At 41.4% G+C, this 12,517-nt stretch overlaps 1 protein-coding gene across 12 annotated transcripts in view; it reads left to right on the top strand.

Annotated features, from left to right (window-relative positions):
• The first annotated feature begins 2,474 nt into the window (after positions 1-2,474).
• LOC111976873 (death-inducer obliterator 1) overlaps positions 2,475-12,517 on the top strand; it is a 48,802-nt gene continuing 38,759 nt past the window's right edge. For 10 of the 12 annotated variants that reach the window (XR_011481283.1, XR_011481284.1, XR_011481285.1 and 7 more), the window contains exon 1: positions 2,475-2,576. The gene's annotated coding sequence lies outside the window, so the exon portion shown is untranslated. Of the gene's footprint in view, positions 2,577-2,611; positions 7,483-12,517 lie in introns of those variants that run through there. The other 2 variants (XM_070447846.1, XM_070447847.1) reach the window with 2 other exon arrangements.

Here is a 12,517-nt window from a genome sequence, read left to right as displayed (position 1 = left end):
CCGATTTTAGCAGGTGCGTCTTGTCTTCATGGCGCGCGCAAACACGGATTTCCAGGACTGTGTCCTACAAGACGGTTATTTCTTATTCGTTTTTGACGTTACAAGCCTGAAACCTTGAACATAGACTGCTGACACCCTGTGGAACCATAGGAATTACATCCAGGGAGCTAATTTGCAATATGACCTTTGTCTTGCATTTCTATGAGGATGGTCTCTCTCCAAAAAACAATTCTGGTTGGTTTTCCTTTGGATTTTCTCCCACCATATCTATTGTGTTATATTCTCCTACATTGTTTTAACACTTCTACAAACTTCAAAGTGTTTTCTTTCCAATTATATTGGCTTCAGGGCCTGAGCTACAGGCAGTTTACTTTGGGCACGTCATTCAGGCAGAAATTGAGAAAAAAAAAGGCCTAGCCCTAATTAAGAAACAATTGTCCTCCGGTAGACTTTGATAAAAATGTCCAATATCCCCGGCCAAGTGGAAATTGTGTAAGAGTTATGTGAGGACCAATTAGATGATGGTCCGATCGCATTCTGTCTCCTATCAATACTTTCTTTAACCTTTTGTGCCAGAGAGAAAGAGACAAGAATGTCATTTTTTTGTCTCCACATATATGCTATCCGCTAGTTCTAATGTGTCCATGATATTTGTAATCTCCTTAAGGGCACGAGGATGATAGTTTGTAGTGTGATTTCCTTCACGGTTCATTGAGGTACTTAACACTGTTATAGCCTCCCACCATAATGATTTGATCGTTTGTTGCCTGTAGTGTTCAATAGATTGGTATGAATATTTTGGAAGAAGTTTGGATCATCCTGATTTGGACCATATAGATTAATGAGCCAAATCTTCTCTTTCTTTTTTTTCTTCTTCTTCTTCTTCTTCTTCTTCTTCTTCTATGATATCATGGCGGTCCGCAAACAATCATTTAAGTGCATGCTGCCACTTACTGTGCTGGAATGTACGATCAATCATGATCTGGCCAATTCTGTACTGCCATGAAAATATAATAAAAAACAAATAAATCCCTACTAACTTCTACCCCCCAATCCCAAAACCCCTCCCCACCCCCTTACCCCATCTATATAATGCTGAAACACTCCACCCTTAGGATTTCTCAGCATATCAACAACCATTTCAACAGTAATATCTGTTATGCCCAATATCTCTTTTGCCATCTCCACAATAACCTTCACCCTGGCATTTCTACTTTTATTCATGATCAAAGTGTCCTTTAACACTGCACATTCATGAGCGCAATATTTTCTACTGATCAACCTTTTGGCCTCAATCACTCTTCCTCCCTTCACATTTTCTTTAATATGGACATAGATATGGGAACCCCAGTGATGACCCCGCAATCTAGCATAAGCACCAGGGACATGGCTTTTAATCTTCTTCCCATTAAGCTTTTCCAGTTTCAGAATCTTCTCTTGATGAGCCTGGCTACAAAGCAAAAAATATTAACAATCTACCATTTCCAATGAACCGAGCTAATTTGACTTCATCTACCTCTTTCTCTACGGCATTAGTCGTAGATTGGGTGTAAATGAGGCCCTGTTGTCTCATCAAACACTATCACCACTTTCCACTGCAACACATTATTAATTTTGCTTTATTGGCCCTCTTTATGCTTTCTCTACTAGACGCTCTACGGCTTTCTGTATAATGATCTCTCTTCTTTCTATGTCTTTCCACTATCATTCTGGTCCTTGACCCTCTTCCTCCCGCTCCATACCATCAGAACTGACACCCATATTGTTGGCATTCCAGCACAACTGTTGCTTCACCAACTTTTTCTCAATTTCCTCCACTTCGTCCGCACTACTCGCCGCCATTTCCGAAACATTAAATGTCTTCAATATGCAAAAATAGCACAAAAAAAGCCTCAATCTCTTTTCCTCCAGTCCTTTCACCCATAAGCCAAATCATCTTCCTTGCGGATCCTTCCTGACAGTTTACACATTCAGATCGAAATCATTGTTAATTAGTATCATTACCCGTTTTGAGTTCCTTTGTCCATGACAGAAAATGATTTCACCACCCCAGTCTTTTTTTCACGCAACTTCATCTTTAGATGTAGAGTGAGGTTCCTGTAACAGTAGATGTTACATTCTTTCTCCACTTTGAACTGATTGTCTTTTCTTATAATCTGCTAAGCCATTACACTTATAACTGGCTATACTTATTTCACCCCTAGCTGTACTTTTAGTTTATGGTTGACACAGCATGTTTGCCATTAGCCAATCATGTTTCTCATGGATTTCAAAGCATGTGAATGCATTCAACTTGTATTTAAAACTTCACAACTGGTTATTAATACCTTCCCACTTGGTTATGAACGCAGCATACATTTCGATTTGTTTTCCGAGGTCCCAGTTGTCTTGAACGCACTGAAGTCGTAGGTCGGAGATTTCGTAGTTCCAAGTTGTCTTGAACGCACTGAAGTCGTAGGTCAGAGATTTCGTAGTTCCAAGTTGTCTTGAACGCAACAACACAGTGGAGGAGAAGACAAAATGGAAGGCTGTGTAGACGTTTTCCTACGACAGAACACAACTGGATAACCAGTAAGGTAGCTAGCGATTGTTTGAAAAAAAGTATCGTAAGATTAATTAATACAATTATATTTTATAACAACAGTTAGTTAGACGCAAGCTAGCCAAATTATATTACATTAAAACATTGTCACGCGGTAAGGCTCCTTGACCCTGTGAATAGCATAGGCCAGTTAACTAGCTAACGTCAGGTAGGCTTGCTAGCTAGTATACGTTATTAAATTTTGTATCAATAATGTTCGGTAGTTATACTGCTAGATATAATATCACTACACACGCCGCTTGGCTAGCAAGCTAGGTTGCTAACGTTAGTGCAAACATTCCACGAGCTGAAGTTAACTAACGTTAGCTTGTTGCTAGCTTGCTAGGTGGGGGGAGGGTGTCTAGTTTTTTAAGACGGCATACTTTTGTTTTAGTCACTAGATAAAGCGTTAGCTAGCTACATGCCTACCTTGATGGTTTCATTCAGTGGCAGTAATTTAATATTTCAGTGGTAGACTTCATTAATCTTCATTTTTGCAGTGTCAGTGTTACAACTCAACTTCTAAAATTAACTGTATGTCTAATTTACAAGCCTCTGTGATAAACAGCAAGTCCTGCTTGAAATTCACATTTTCTATGGGAGGAAAACTTGATCAGAAATTGTCTTTGTTTGATGTTATGGACATGGGGGGTTGCACGGGTTTTGAACACCCAATTGATGTCTCTTTCTAGTCATGACATGACATAGTACTCATAGTCTTGTCTACGAGCTAGATGCATATTTTTTTTATGCTGGTCTGATTCTGAATTCAAACTTGGCTTGTGTATAACTCTGGTACAGGGCGTTAGTGCGGCCCAGCCAGTGAACTAGAATGATTAATTATATTTCAATGGGCTCAGGTAGGCCCAGTGTTAGCAAGCGTCATGTAGTGAGCTACTGTCAGTTATTTACATCAGGTGATTTCATAGGCCGTTATTTTAAGATGGTCATACCATGTATCATTTAGCTATTTGATTTTTTAAATTTAAGGACCCCTTTAGATATATTCAGTACCAGTCAAAAGTTTGGACACAGCTACTCATTCAAGGGTTTTCTTAATGTTTTACTGTTTCCTACATTGGTGAATAATAGTGAATATATGAAATAACACACAAATGGAATGATGTAGTAAACAAAAAAGTAGCCACTCTTTGCCTTGATGCCAGCTTTGCTCACTCTTGGCATTCTCTTAACCAGCTTCACCTGGAATGTGTTTCCAACAGTCTTGAAGGAGTTCCCATATATGCTGAGCACTTGTTGGCTGCTTTTCTTTCCCTCTGGTCCAACTCATCCCAAACCATCTCAATTGGTTTGAGGTCGGGTGGTTGAGGAGGCCAGGTCAACTCCATCACTCTCCTTGGTCAAATAGCCCTTAAACAGCCTGGAGGTGTGTTGGGTCATTGTCCTGTTGAAAAACAAATGACAGTCCCACTAAGTACAAACCAGATGGGATGGTGTATTGCTGCAGAATGCTGTGGTAGCCATGCTGGTTAAGTGTGCCATGAATTCTAAATAAATCACTGAGTGTAACCAGCAAAGCACCATCACACACCCCCTGCATGCTTCACAGTGGAAACTACACACGCAGAGATCATCCGTTCACCTATTCTGCATCTCAGAAAAACACAGCGGTTGGAACCAAAAATCTCAAATTTGGACTCATAAGAACGAAGGACAGATTTCCACTAGGGATGCACAATATATCGGTGAACATATCAGAATCAGACGATATTAGCTATCTGTATTGGCCGATGTCTAGTTTAAGGCCTGATGTGCAAAACCGATGTCGAAGCTGACGTGCATACCTATATAACGAAGGTACATGACATAATGACGCCAAGTAAAATTTTGCGCTATGCGTGCAACACAGCATTCCTAAACTAGCCCACAATGTCTGCTGTGTGGCTCGAGCAGTCAACAAGTCAAGCAGTCATTTGAAAGAGTAACAAAATTTCAGCGAGACAACTCAAAAGCGAAATCCATTAAAGCCAAGATGATGGAATTCATTGCCCTTGACAATCAACCGTTTTCTGTCGTGGGTGATGTTGGCTTTCGCCGACTGGTCGAGCACCGGTTAACACTACCAAGTGCGCTATTTTCAGATATTGCCCTACTGGAGTTACACAGTAATAGCGTCACTGCTATTAGCTTCATGACATACATACTATGGAACTCCGTTTGGGTCTTTGCGTGTCAAAAAAAATATACAGTAGCACTGTCAAAGCTGTACAACAAAGTCAGCAAACACCGGCCATGAACGATGTGTTTACATTACCGCGTTGGTAATAAAGCATCATTTGTTCGACCGCAACTTCTGAGGTAGCTAGCTTTAGCTTGGTACCTAGCTAGCACCAATACAACCAGCCTGAAAACAATGACCAGTAGAAACTGCAGTCATTTTCATTATTCTTAGCAATGATTTAGGAATCCTTGTGAGTAAGTATTAGCTAGGTTGCCTCTTGTTGTTTGCCTATTGAAATTGAACTTAAGTTCATGAAAATAAATAGCTAGCCGTCTACTGAACCCTGTTGCCTTAAACTGACGTTATAAGCAGCCAGCTAGCTTCATCTGGCTTGAGAGGCTCGACCGGACCGGGTTGTGTGCTGTGAAGCTAGCCACAATAAGGATTAGGCACAATAGTGGAATTTGCGGTTTGCCTTCAAAATAGAGATATGTCATTGACAGTGATGCAAATAAATACAAATAGTAGAATTATGCCTTATATTTTTTATTCTAACTGCAAAGTCCACTATTGTGGCTAATCCTTATTGTGGCTAGCTTCACATAGATGTGTCCGACCACCGTTAATCAAATATGAACTGTCTTATGAATTAGTGTTATTTTAGATGACACCTAGCTATATAAACTCAGCAAAAAAGGAAACGTCCCCTTTTCAGGACCCTGTCTTTCAAAGATAATTCGTAAAAATCCAAATAACTTCACAGATCTTCGTTGTAAAGGGTTTAAACACCGTTTCCCGTGCTTGTTCAATGAACCATAAACCATTAATGAACATGCACTTGTGGAACTGTCGTTAAGACACTAACAGCTTACAGAAGGTAGGCAATTAAGGTCACAGTTATGAAAACTTAGGACACTAAAGAGGCCTTTCTACTGACTCTGAAAAACACCAAAAGAAAGATGCCCAAGGTACCTGCTCAACTGTGTGAACGTGCCTGAGGCATGAGAACTGCAGATGTGGCCAGGGCAATAAATTGCAATGTCTGTACTGTGAGACGCCTAAGATAGGGAGACAGGACGGACAGCTGATCGTCCTAGCAGTGGCAGACCACGTGTAACAACACCTGCACAAGATTGGTACATYCGAACATCACACCTGCGGGACAGGTACAGGATGGCAACAACGACTGCCCGAGTTACACCAGGAACGCAAAATCCCTCCATTAGTGCTTAGACTGTCCGCAATAGGCCTAGAGAGGCTGGACTGAGGGCTTGTAGGCCTGTGGTAAGGCAGGTCTTCACCAGACATCACCGGCAACAACGTCGCCTATGGGCACAAACCCACCGTTGCTGGACCAGACAGGACTGGTAAAAAGTGCTCTTCATTGACTGGTAGCAGTTTTGTCACACCAGAGGTGATGGTCGGATTCGCGTTTATCATCGAAGGAATGAGCGTTACACCGAGGCCTGTACTCTGGTGCGGGATCGATTTGGAGGTGGAGGGTCCGTCATGGTCTGGGGTGGTGTGTCACAGCATCATCGGACTGAGCTTGTTGTCATTGCAGGCAATCTCAATGCTGTGCGTTACAGGGAAGATCCTCCTCCCTCATGTGGTACCCTTCCTGCAGGCTCATCCTGACATGACCCTCCAGCATGACAATGCCACCAGCAATACTGCTCGTTCTGGGCGTGATTTCCTGCAAGACAGGAATGTCAGTGTTCTGCCATGGCCAGCGAAGAGCCCGGATCTCAATCCCATTGAGCACGTCTTTGACCTGCTGGATCGGGGCCATTCACCCCTGAATTGTCCGGAAGCTTGCAGGTTCCTTGGTGGAAGAGTGTGGTAACATCTCACAGCAAGAACTGGCAAATCTGGTGCAGTCCATGAGGAGGAGATGCACTGCAGTACTTAATGCAGCTGCTGGCCACACCAGATACTGACTGTTACTGACTTTGTTCAGGGACACATTATTCCATTTCTGTTAGTCACATGTCTGTGGAACTTCTTCAGTTTATGTCTCAGATGTTTAATCTTATGTTCATACAAATATTTACACTTTTTTTTTGCTGAAAATAAACACTGTTGACAGTGAGAGGACTTTTTTGTTGTTGCTGAGTTTAGTAATCTAGCGAACTATAGCTACTGAAACAGATTATGTCGTTTTGCTATGTTTTTGGGGAAGAACATTGTTTGCGTCCACGAGCTAGCAATTCTTTTCATGACCAGCACTGTAGTTTCGTGGGACAACTTTACCAGCATCATAGCACACGTATCAATGAATCGTTGTGATATATGAGTGATGGTGTAATCAATGTGTAATAACTATGTAAAATTAATGAACGCTTTGAATTATTATGTGACGTGCAGTCATATTCAAGTCCTGATTGGTCAACAAACGTATTTGACACGTCAAGTAGTTTTTTTTGACATGTCAAATAGTATATTTTTTGACACGCAAAGACCCAAACGGCTGTCCATAGAAATCCTGGTTGAGAATTAAACGACCTAACAAATGAACAGCGAAACAGCATAGCAAGTAAGTGAAAGATAGCCGATTAATTATGGCCGATTTCAAGTTTTCTTAACAATCAGTAATCGGCCATTTTGGATGACGATAATGGCCGATTACAAAACAATCCACAAGAAGACTGCGTGGTAGGCTGACCACCTGTTACGCGTGTGCAGCATCAGAAGGACCTTGTGGCTGCAAGGAGCCAAGGTAAGTTGCTAGCTAGCATTAAACTTAACTTATAAAAAACAATCAATCTTCACAGAACCACTTGTTAACTACACATGGTTGATGATATTACTAGGTTAACTAGCTTGTCCTGCGTTGCATATAGTCAAAGCAGTGCCTGTTAATTTACCATCGAATCACAGCCTACTTCAACTTCACCAAACGGGTGATGATTTAACAAAAGCACATTCGCGAAAAAAGCACAATTGTTGCACCAATGTACCTAACCATGAACATCAATGCCTTTCTTAAAATCAATACACAGAAGTATATCTTTTTAAACCTGCATATTTAGTTAAAATAAATGCATGTTAGCAGGCAGTATTAATTAACTAGGGAATTTGTGTCACTTCTCTTGCATTCAGGGTATATGCGGCAGTTTGGGCCACCTGGCTCTTTGCAAACTGTGTGAAGACCATTTCTTCCTAACAAAGACCGTAATTAATTTGCCAGAATTTTACATAATTATGACATAACATTGAAGGTTGTGTAATGTAACAGCAATATCTAGACTTAGGGTTGCCACCCGTTCGATAAAATATGGAACGGTTCCGTATTTCACTGAAAGAATATACATATTTTTTTTAATGATAGTTTCCGGATTTGACCATATTAATGACCAAAGGCTCGAATTTCTGTGTTTATTATATTATAATTAAGTCTATGATTTGATATTTGATAAAGCAGTCTGACTGAGCTGTGGTAGGCAGCAGCAGGCTCGTAAGCATTCAAACTGCACTTTACCGCGTTTGCCAGCAGCTCTTAGCAATGCTTGAAGCACAGCGCTGTTTAGGACTTAAAGCCTATCAACTCCCGGGATTAGGCTGGCAATACTAAAGTGCCTAWAAGAACATCCAATAGTCAAAGGTATATGAAATACAAATGACTTGGAGAGAAATAGTCGACGCGTCATAATTCCTATATTAACTACAACCTAAAACTTCTTACTGGGAATATTGAAGATTCATGTTAAATTGAACCACCAGCTTTCATATATTCTCATGTCCTGAGCAAGAAACTTAAGTTAGCTTTTTACATGGCACATATTGCACTTTTACTTTCTTCTCCAACCCTGTTTTTGCATTATTTAAACCAAATTGAACATGTTTCATTATTTATTTGATACTAAATTGATTTTATTTATGTATTATATTAAGTTAAAATAAAAGTGTTCATTCACTATTGTTGTAATTGTCATTATTTCAAATATATTTAAAAAAAGATTATAGGCCGATTTAATCAGTATCGGCTTTTTTTGGTCCTCCAATTATCGTTATTGGCGTTGAAGAATCATAATCGGTCGACCTCTAACTAGAATGCTTAACGTTTTTAAAATTGGTTATCGGCATCGTTTTTTTTGGGCAAGGAAAATATCAGGTATTGGCCAAAATTGTCATATCGGTGCATCACTAATTTCCACCGGTCTAATGTCCATTGCTTGTGTTTCTTGGCCCAAGCAAGTCTCTTCTTTATTATTGCTGTCTTTTTAATAGTGGTTTCTTTGCAGCAATGGACCATGAAGACCTGATTAACGCAGTCTCCTATGAACAGTTGATGTTGAGATGTGTCTGTTACTTGAACTCTGTGAAGCATTTATTTGGGCTGCAATTTCTGAGGCTGGTAACTAATGAACTTATACTCTGCAGCAGAGGTAACTCTGGGTCATCCTTTCCTGTGGCGGTCCTCATGAGAGCCAGTTTCATCATAGCGCTTGATGGTTTTTGCGACCGCACTTTGTTTATTTGAGCTGTTCTTGCCATAATATGGACTTGGTCTTTGACCAAATAGGGCTGTCTTCTGTGTACCACCCCTACCTTGTCACAACACAACTGATTGTCTCAAACGCATTAAGATGGAAAGAAATTCCACAAAGAAATGTTCAACAAGGCACACCTGTTAATTGAAATGCATTCCAAGTGACTACCTCATGAAGCTGGTTGAGAGAATGCCAAGAGTGTGCAAAGCTGGAATCAAGGCAACGGGTGGCTACTTTGAAGAGTCTAAAATCAAAATATATTTTGATTTGTTTAGCACTTTTTTGGTTACTACATGATTCCATATGTGTTATTTCATAGTTTTGATGTCTTCACTATTATTCTACAATGTAGAAAATAGTATAAAAAAAAATAAAAGAGAACATGAGTAGTAGGTATGTCAACTTTTGACTGGGACTGTGTATATTTATTGAGTTTGGCCTTTACTAATATAGCCCATAAAAACGCATTGAATAACACATTCAGAAAGGGCAAAACAGGCAGTCCAAAAATAAATCGTAAGGCATTAGTGGTTTCTTTGCAGCATTTCGACCATGAAGGCCTGATTCACGCAGTCTCCTATGAACAGTTTATGTTGAGATGTGTCTGTTACTTTGCCACGGGTGGCTACTTCGGGGCTCCTGAGTGGCGAAGCGGTCTAAGGCACTGCATCTCAGTCCAAGAGGCGTCACTACAGTCCCTTGTTCGAATCCAGGCTGTATCACATCCGGCCATGATTGGGAGTCCCATATGGCGGCACACAATTGGCCCAGTGTTGTCCAGGGTAGGCCGTCATTGTAAATAAGAATTTGTTAACTGACTTGCCTAGTTAAATAAAAGTAACACATTTTTTCAATGTCTTTCTTACAGTTGAAGTCAGAAGTTTACATACACCTTAGGTGTCCAAATTAAATGTATTTGGCTAAGTAGTAGGTTACAACATCGTTGACAGAAATTTCAGGGCTCACTGTGTCTTTAAGTGCTAAAAGTGCTTTAAGTGGTAAAATTTCACATTTTGCAATATTCAAAACCAAACATGACACTTGAGAGAATTGCTCTACTGTATGTAGGGTTACTGGAACCTGATTTTAATTTCTCAAAAACAGGGTTGTATGGTCGGCTAACTGGGTAATCTTCACCTCCTTATCACATACAGTTGAAGTCGGAAGTTACATAAACTCAGTTTTTCACCATTCCTGACATTTAATCCTAGTAAAAATTCCCTGTTTTAGGTCAGTTAGGATCACCACTTTATGTTAAGAATCTGAAACGTGAGAATGATAGTAGAGAGAGATTTATTTCAGGTTTTATTTATTTCATCACATTCCCAGTGGGTCAGAGGTTTACATACACTCAATTAGTATTTGGTAGCATTGCCTTTAAATTGTTTAACTTGGGTCAAATGTTGCGGGTAGCCTTCCAGGCTTCCACATAAGTTGGTGAATTTTGGCCCATTCTCCTGACAGAGCTGGTGTAACTGAGTCGAGTTTGTAGGCTTCTTGCTCGCACACGCTTTTTCAGTTCTGCCCACAAATGTTCTATAGAATTGAGGTCAGGGCTTTGTGATAGCCACTCCAATACCTTGACCTTGTTGTCCTTAAGCCATTTTGCCACAACTTTGGAAGTATGCTTGGGGTCATTGTCCATTTGGAAGACCCATTTGCGTCCAAGCTTTAACTTCCTGACTGTGTCTTGAGATGTTGCTTCAATATACCACATAATTTTCCTCCCTCATGATGCCATCTAGTTTGTGATGTGCACCAGTCGTCCTGCAGCAAAGCACCCCCACAACATGATGCTGCATCTCCGTGCTTCACGGTTGGGATGGTGTTCTTCGGCTTGCAAGCCTCCCCTTTTTCCTCAAACATATAACAAAAGTTATATTTTTGTTTCATCAGACTAGAGGACATTTCTCCAAAAAGTATGATCTTTGTCCCCATGTGCAGTTGCAAACCGTAGTCTGGCTTTTTTATGGCGATTTTGGCTTCTTTGCTGAGTGGCCTTTCAGGTTATGTCGATATAGGACTCATTTTACTGTGGACATAGATACTTTGTACCTGTTTCCTCCAGCATCTTCACAAGGTCCTATGCTGCTGTTTTGGGATTGATTTTCACTTTTTGCACCAAAGTTCGTTCATCTCTAGGTGACAGAACGCGTCTCCTTCCTGAGCGTTATGACGGCTGCATGGTCCCATGGTGTTTATACTTGCATACTATTGTTTGTACAGATGAACGCGGTACCTTCAGGCGTTTGGAAATTGCTCCCAAGGATGAACCAGACTTGTAGAGGTCTACAATTCTTTTTTCTGAGGTCTTGGCTGATTTCTTTTGATTTTCCCATGATGTCGAGCAAAGAGGCACTGAGTTTGAAGGTAGGCCTTGAAATACACTGCTCAAAAAAATAAAGGGAACACTTAAACAACACAATGCAACTCCAAGTCAATCACACTTCTGTGAAATCAAACTGTCCACTTAGGAAGCAACACTGATTGACAATACATTTCACATAATAGACAACAGGTGGAAATTATAGGCAATTAGCAAGACACCCCCAATAAAGGAGTGGTTCTGCAGGTGGTGACCACAGACCACTTCTCAGTTCCTATGCTTCCTGGCTGATGTTTTGGTCACTTTTGAATACTGGTGGTGCTTTCACTCTAGTGGTAGCATGAGACGGAGTCTACAACCCACACAAGTGGCTCAGGTAGTGCAGCTCATCCAGGGTGACACATCAATGCGAGCTGTGGCAAGAAGGTTTGCTGTGTCTGCCAGCGTAGTGTCCAGAGCATGGAGGCGCTACCAGGAGACAGGCCAGTACATCAGGAGACGTGGAGGAGGCCGTAGGAGGGCAACAACCCAGCAGCAGGACCGCTACCTCCGCCTTTGTGCAAGGAGGAGCAGGAGGAGCACTGCCAGAGCCCTGCAAAATGACCTCCAGCAGGCCACAAATGTGCATGTGTCTGCTTAAACGGTCAGAAACAGACTCCATGAGGGTGGTATGAAGGCCCGACGTCCACAGGTGGGGGTTGTGCTTACAGCCCAACACCGTGCAGGACGTTTGGCATTTGCCAGAGAACACCAAGATTGGCAAATTCGCCACTGTGCTCTTCACAGATGAAAGCAGGTTCACACGCACATGTGACAGACGTGACAGAGTCTGGAGACGCCTGGTGCGGCCCCCCAAAGAAATGCCACCCTACACCATGACTGACCCACCGCCAAACCGGTCATGCTGGAGGATGTTGCAGGCAGCAGAACGTTCT

The sequence above is a fragment of the Salvelinus sp. IW2-2015 genome, linkage group LG17 (assembly GCF_002910315.2).
Source record: "Salvelinus sp. IW2-2015 linkage group LG17, ASM291031v2, whole genome shotgun sequence".
Lineage (NCBI taxonomy): Eukaryota > Metazoa > Chordata > Actinopteri > Salmoniformes > Salmonidae > Salvelinus > Salvelinus sp. IW2-2015.
The sequence above is the reverse complement of the archived record's forward strand: the minus strand, read 5'-3'. Positions and strand labels throughout refer to the sequence as shown.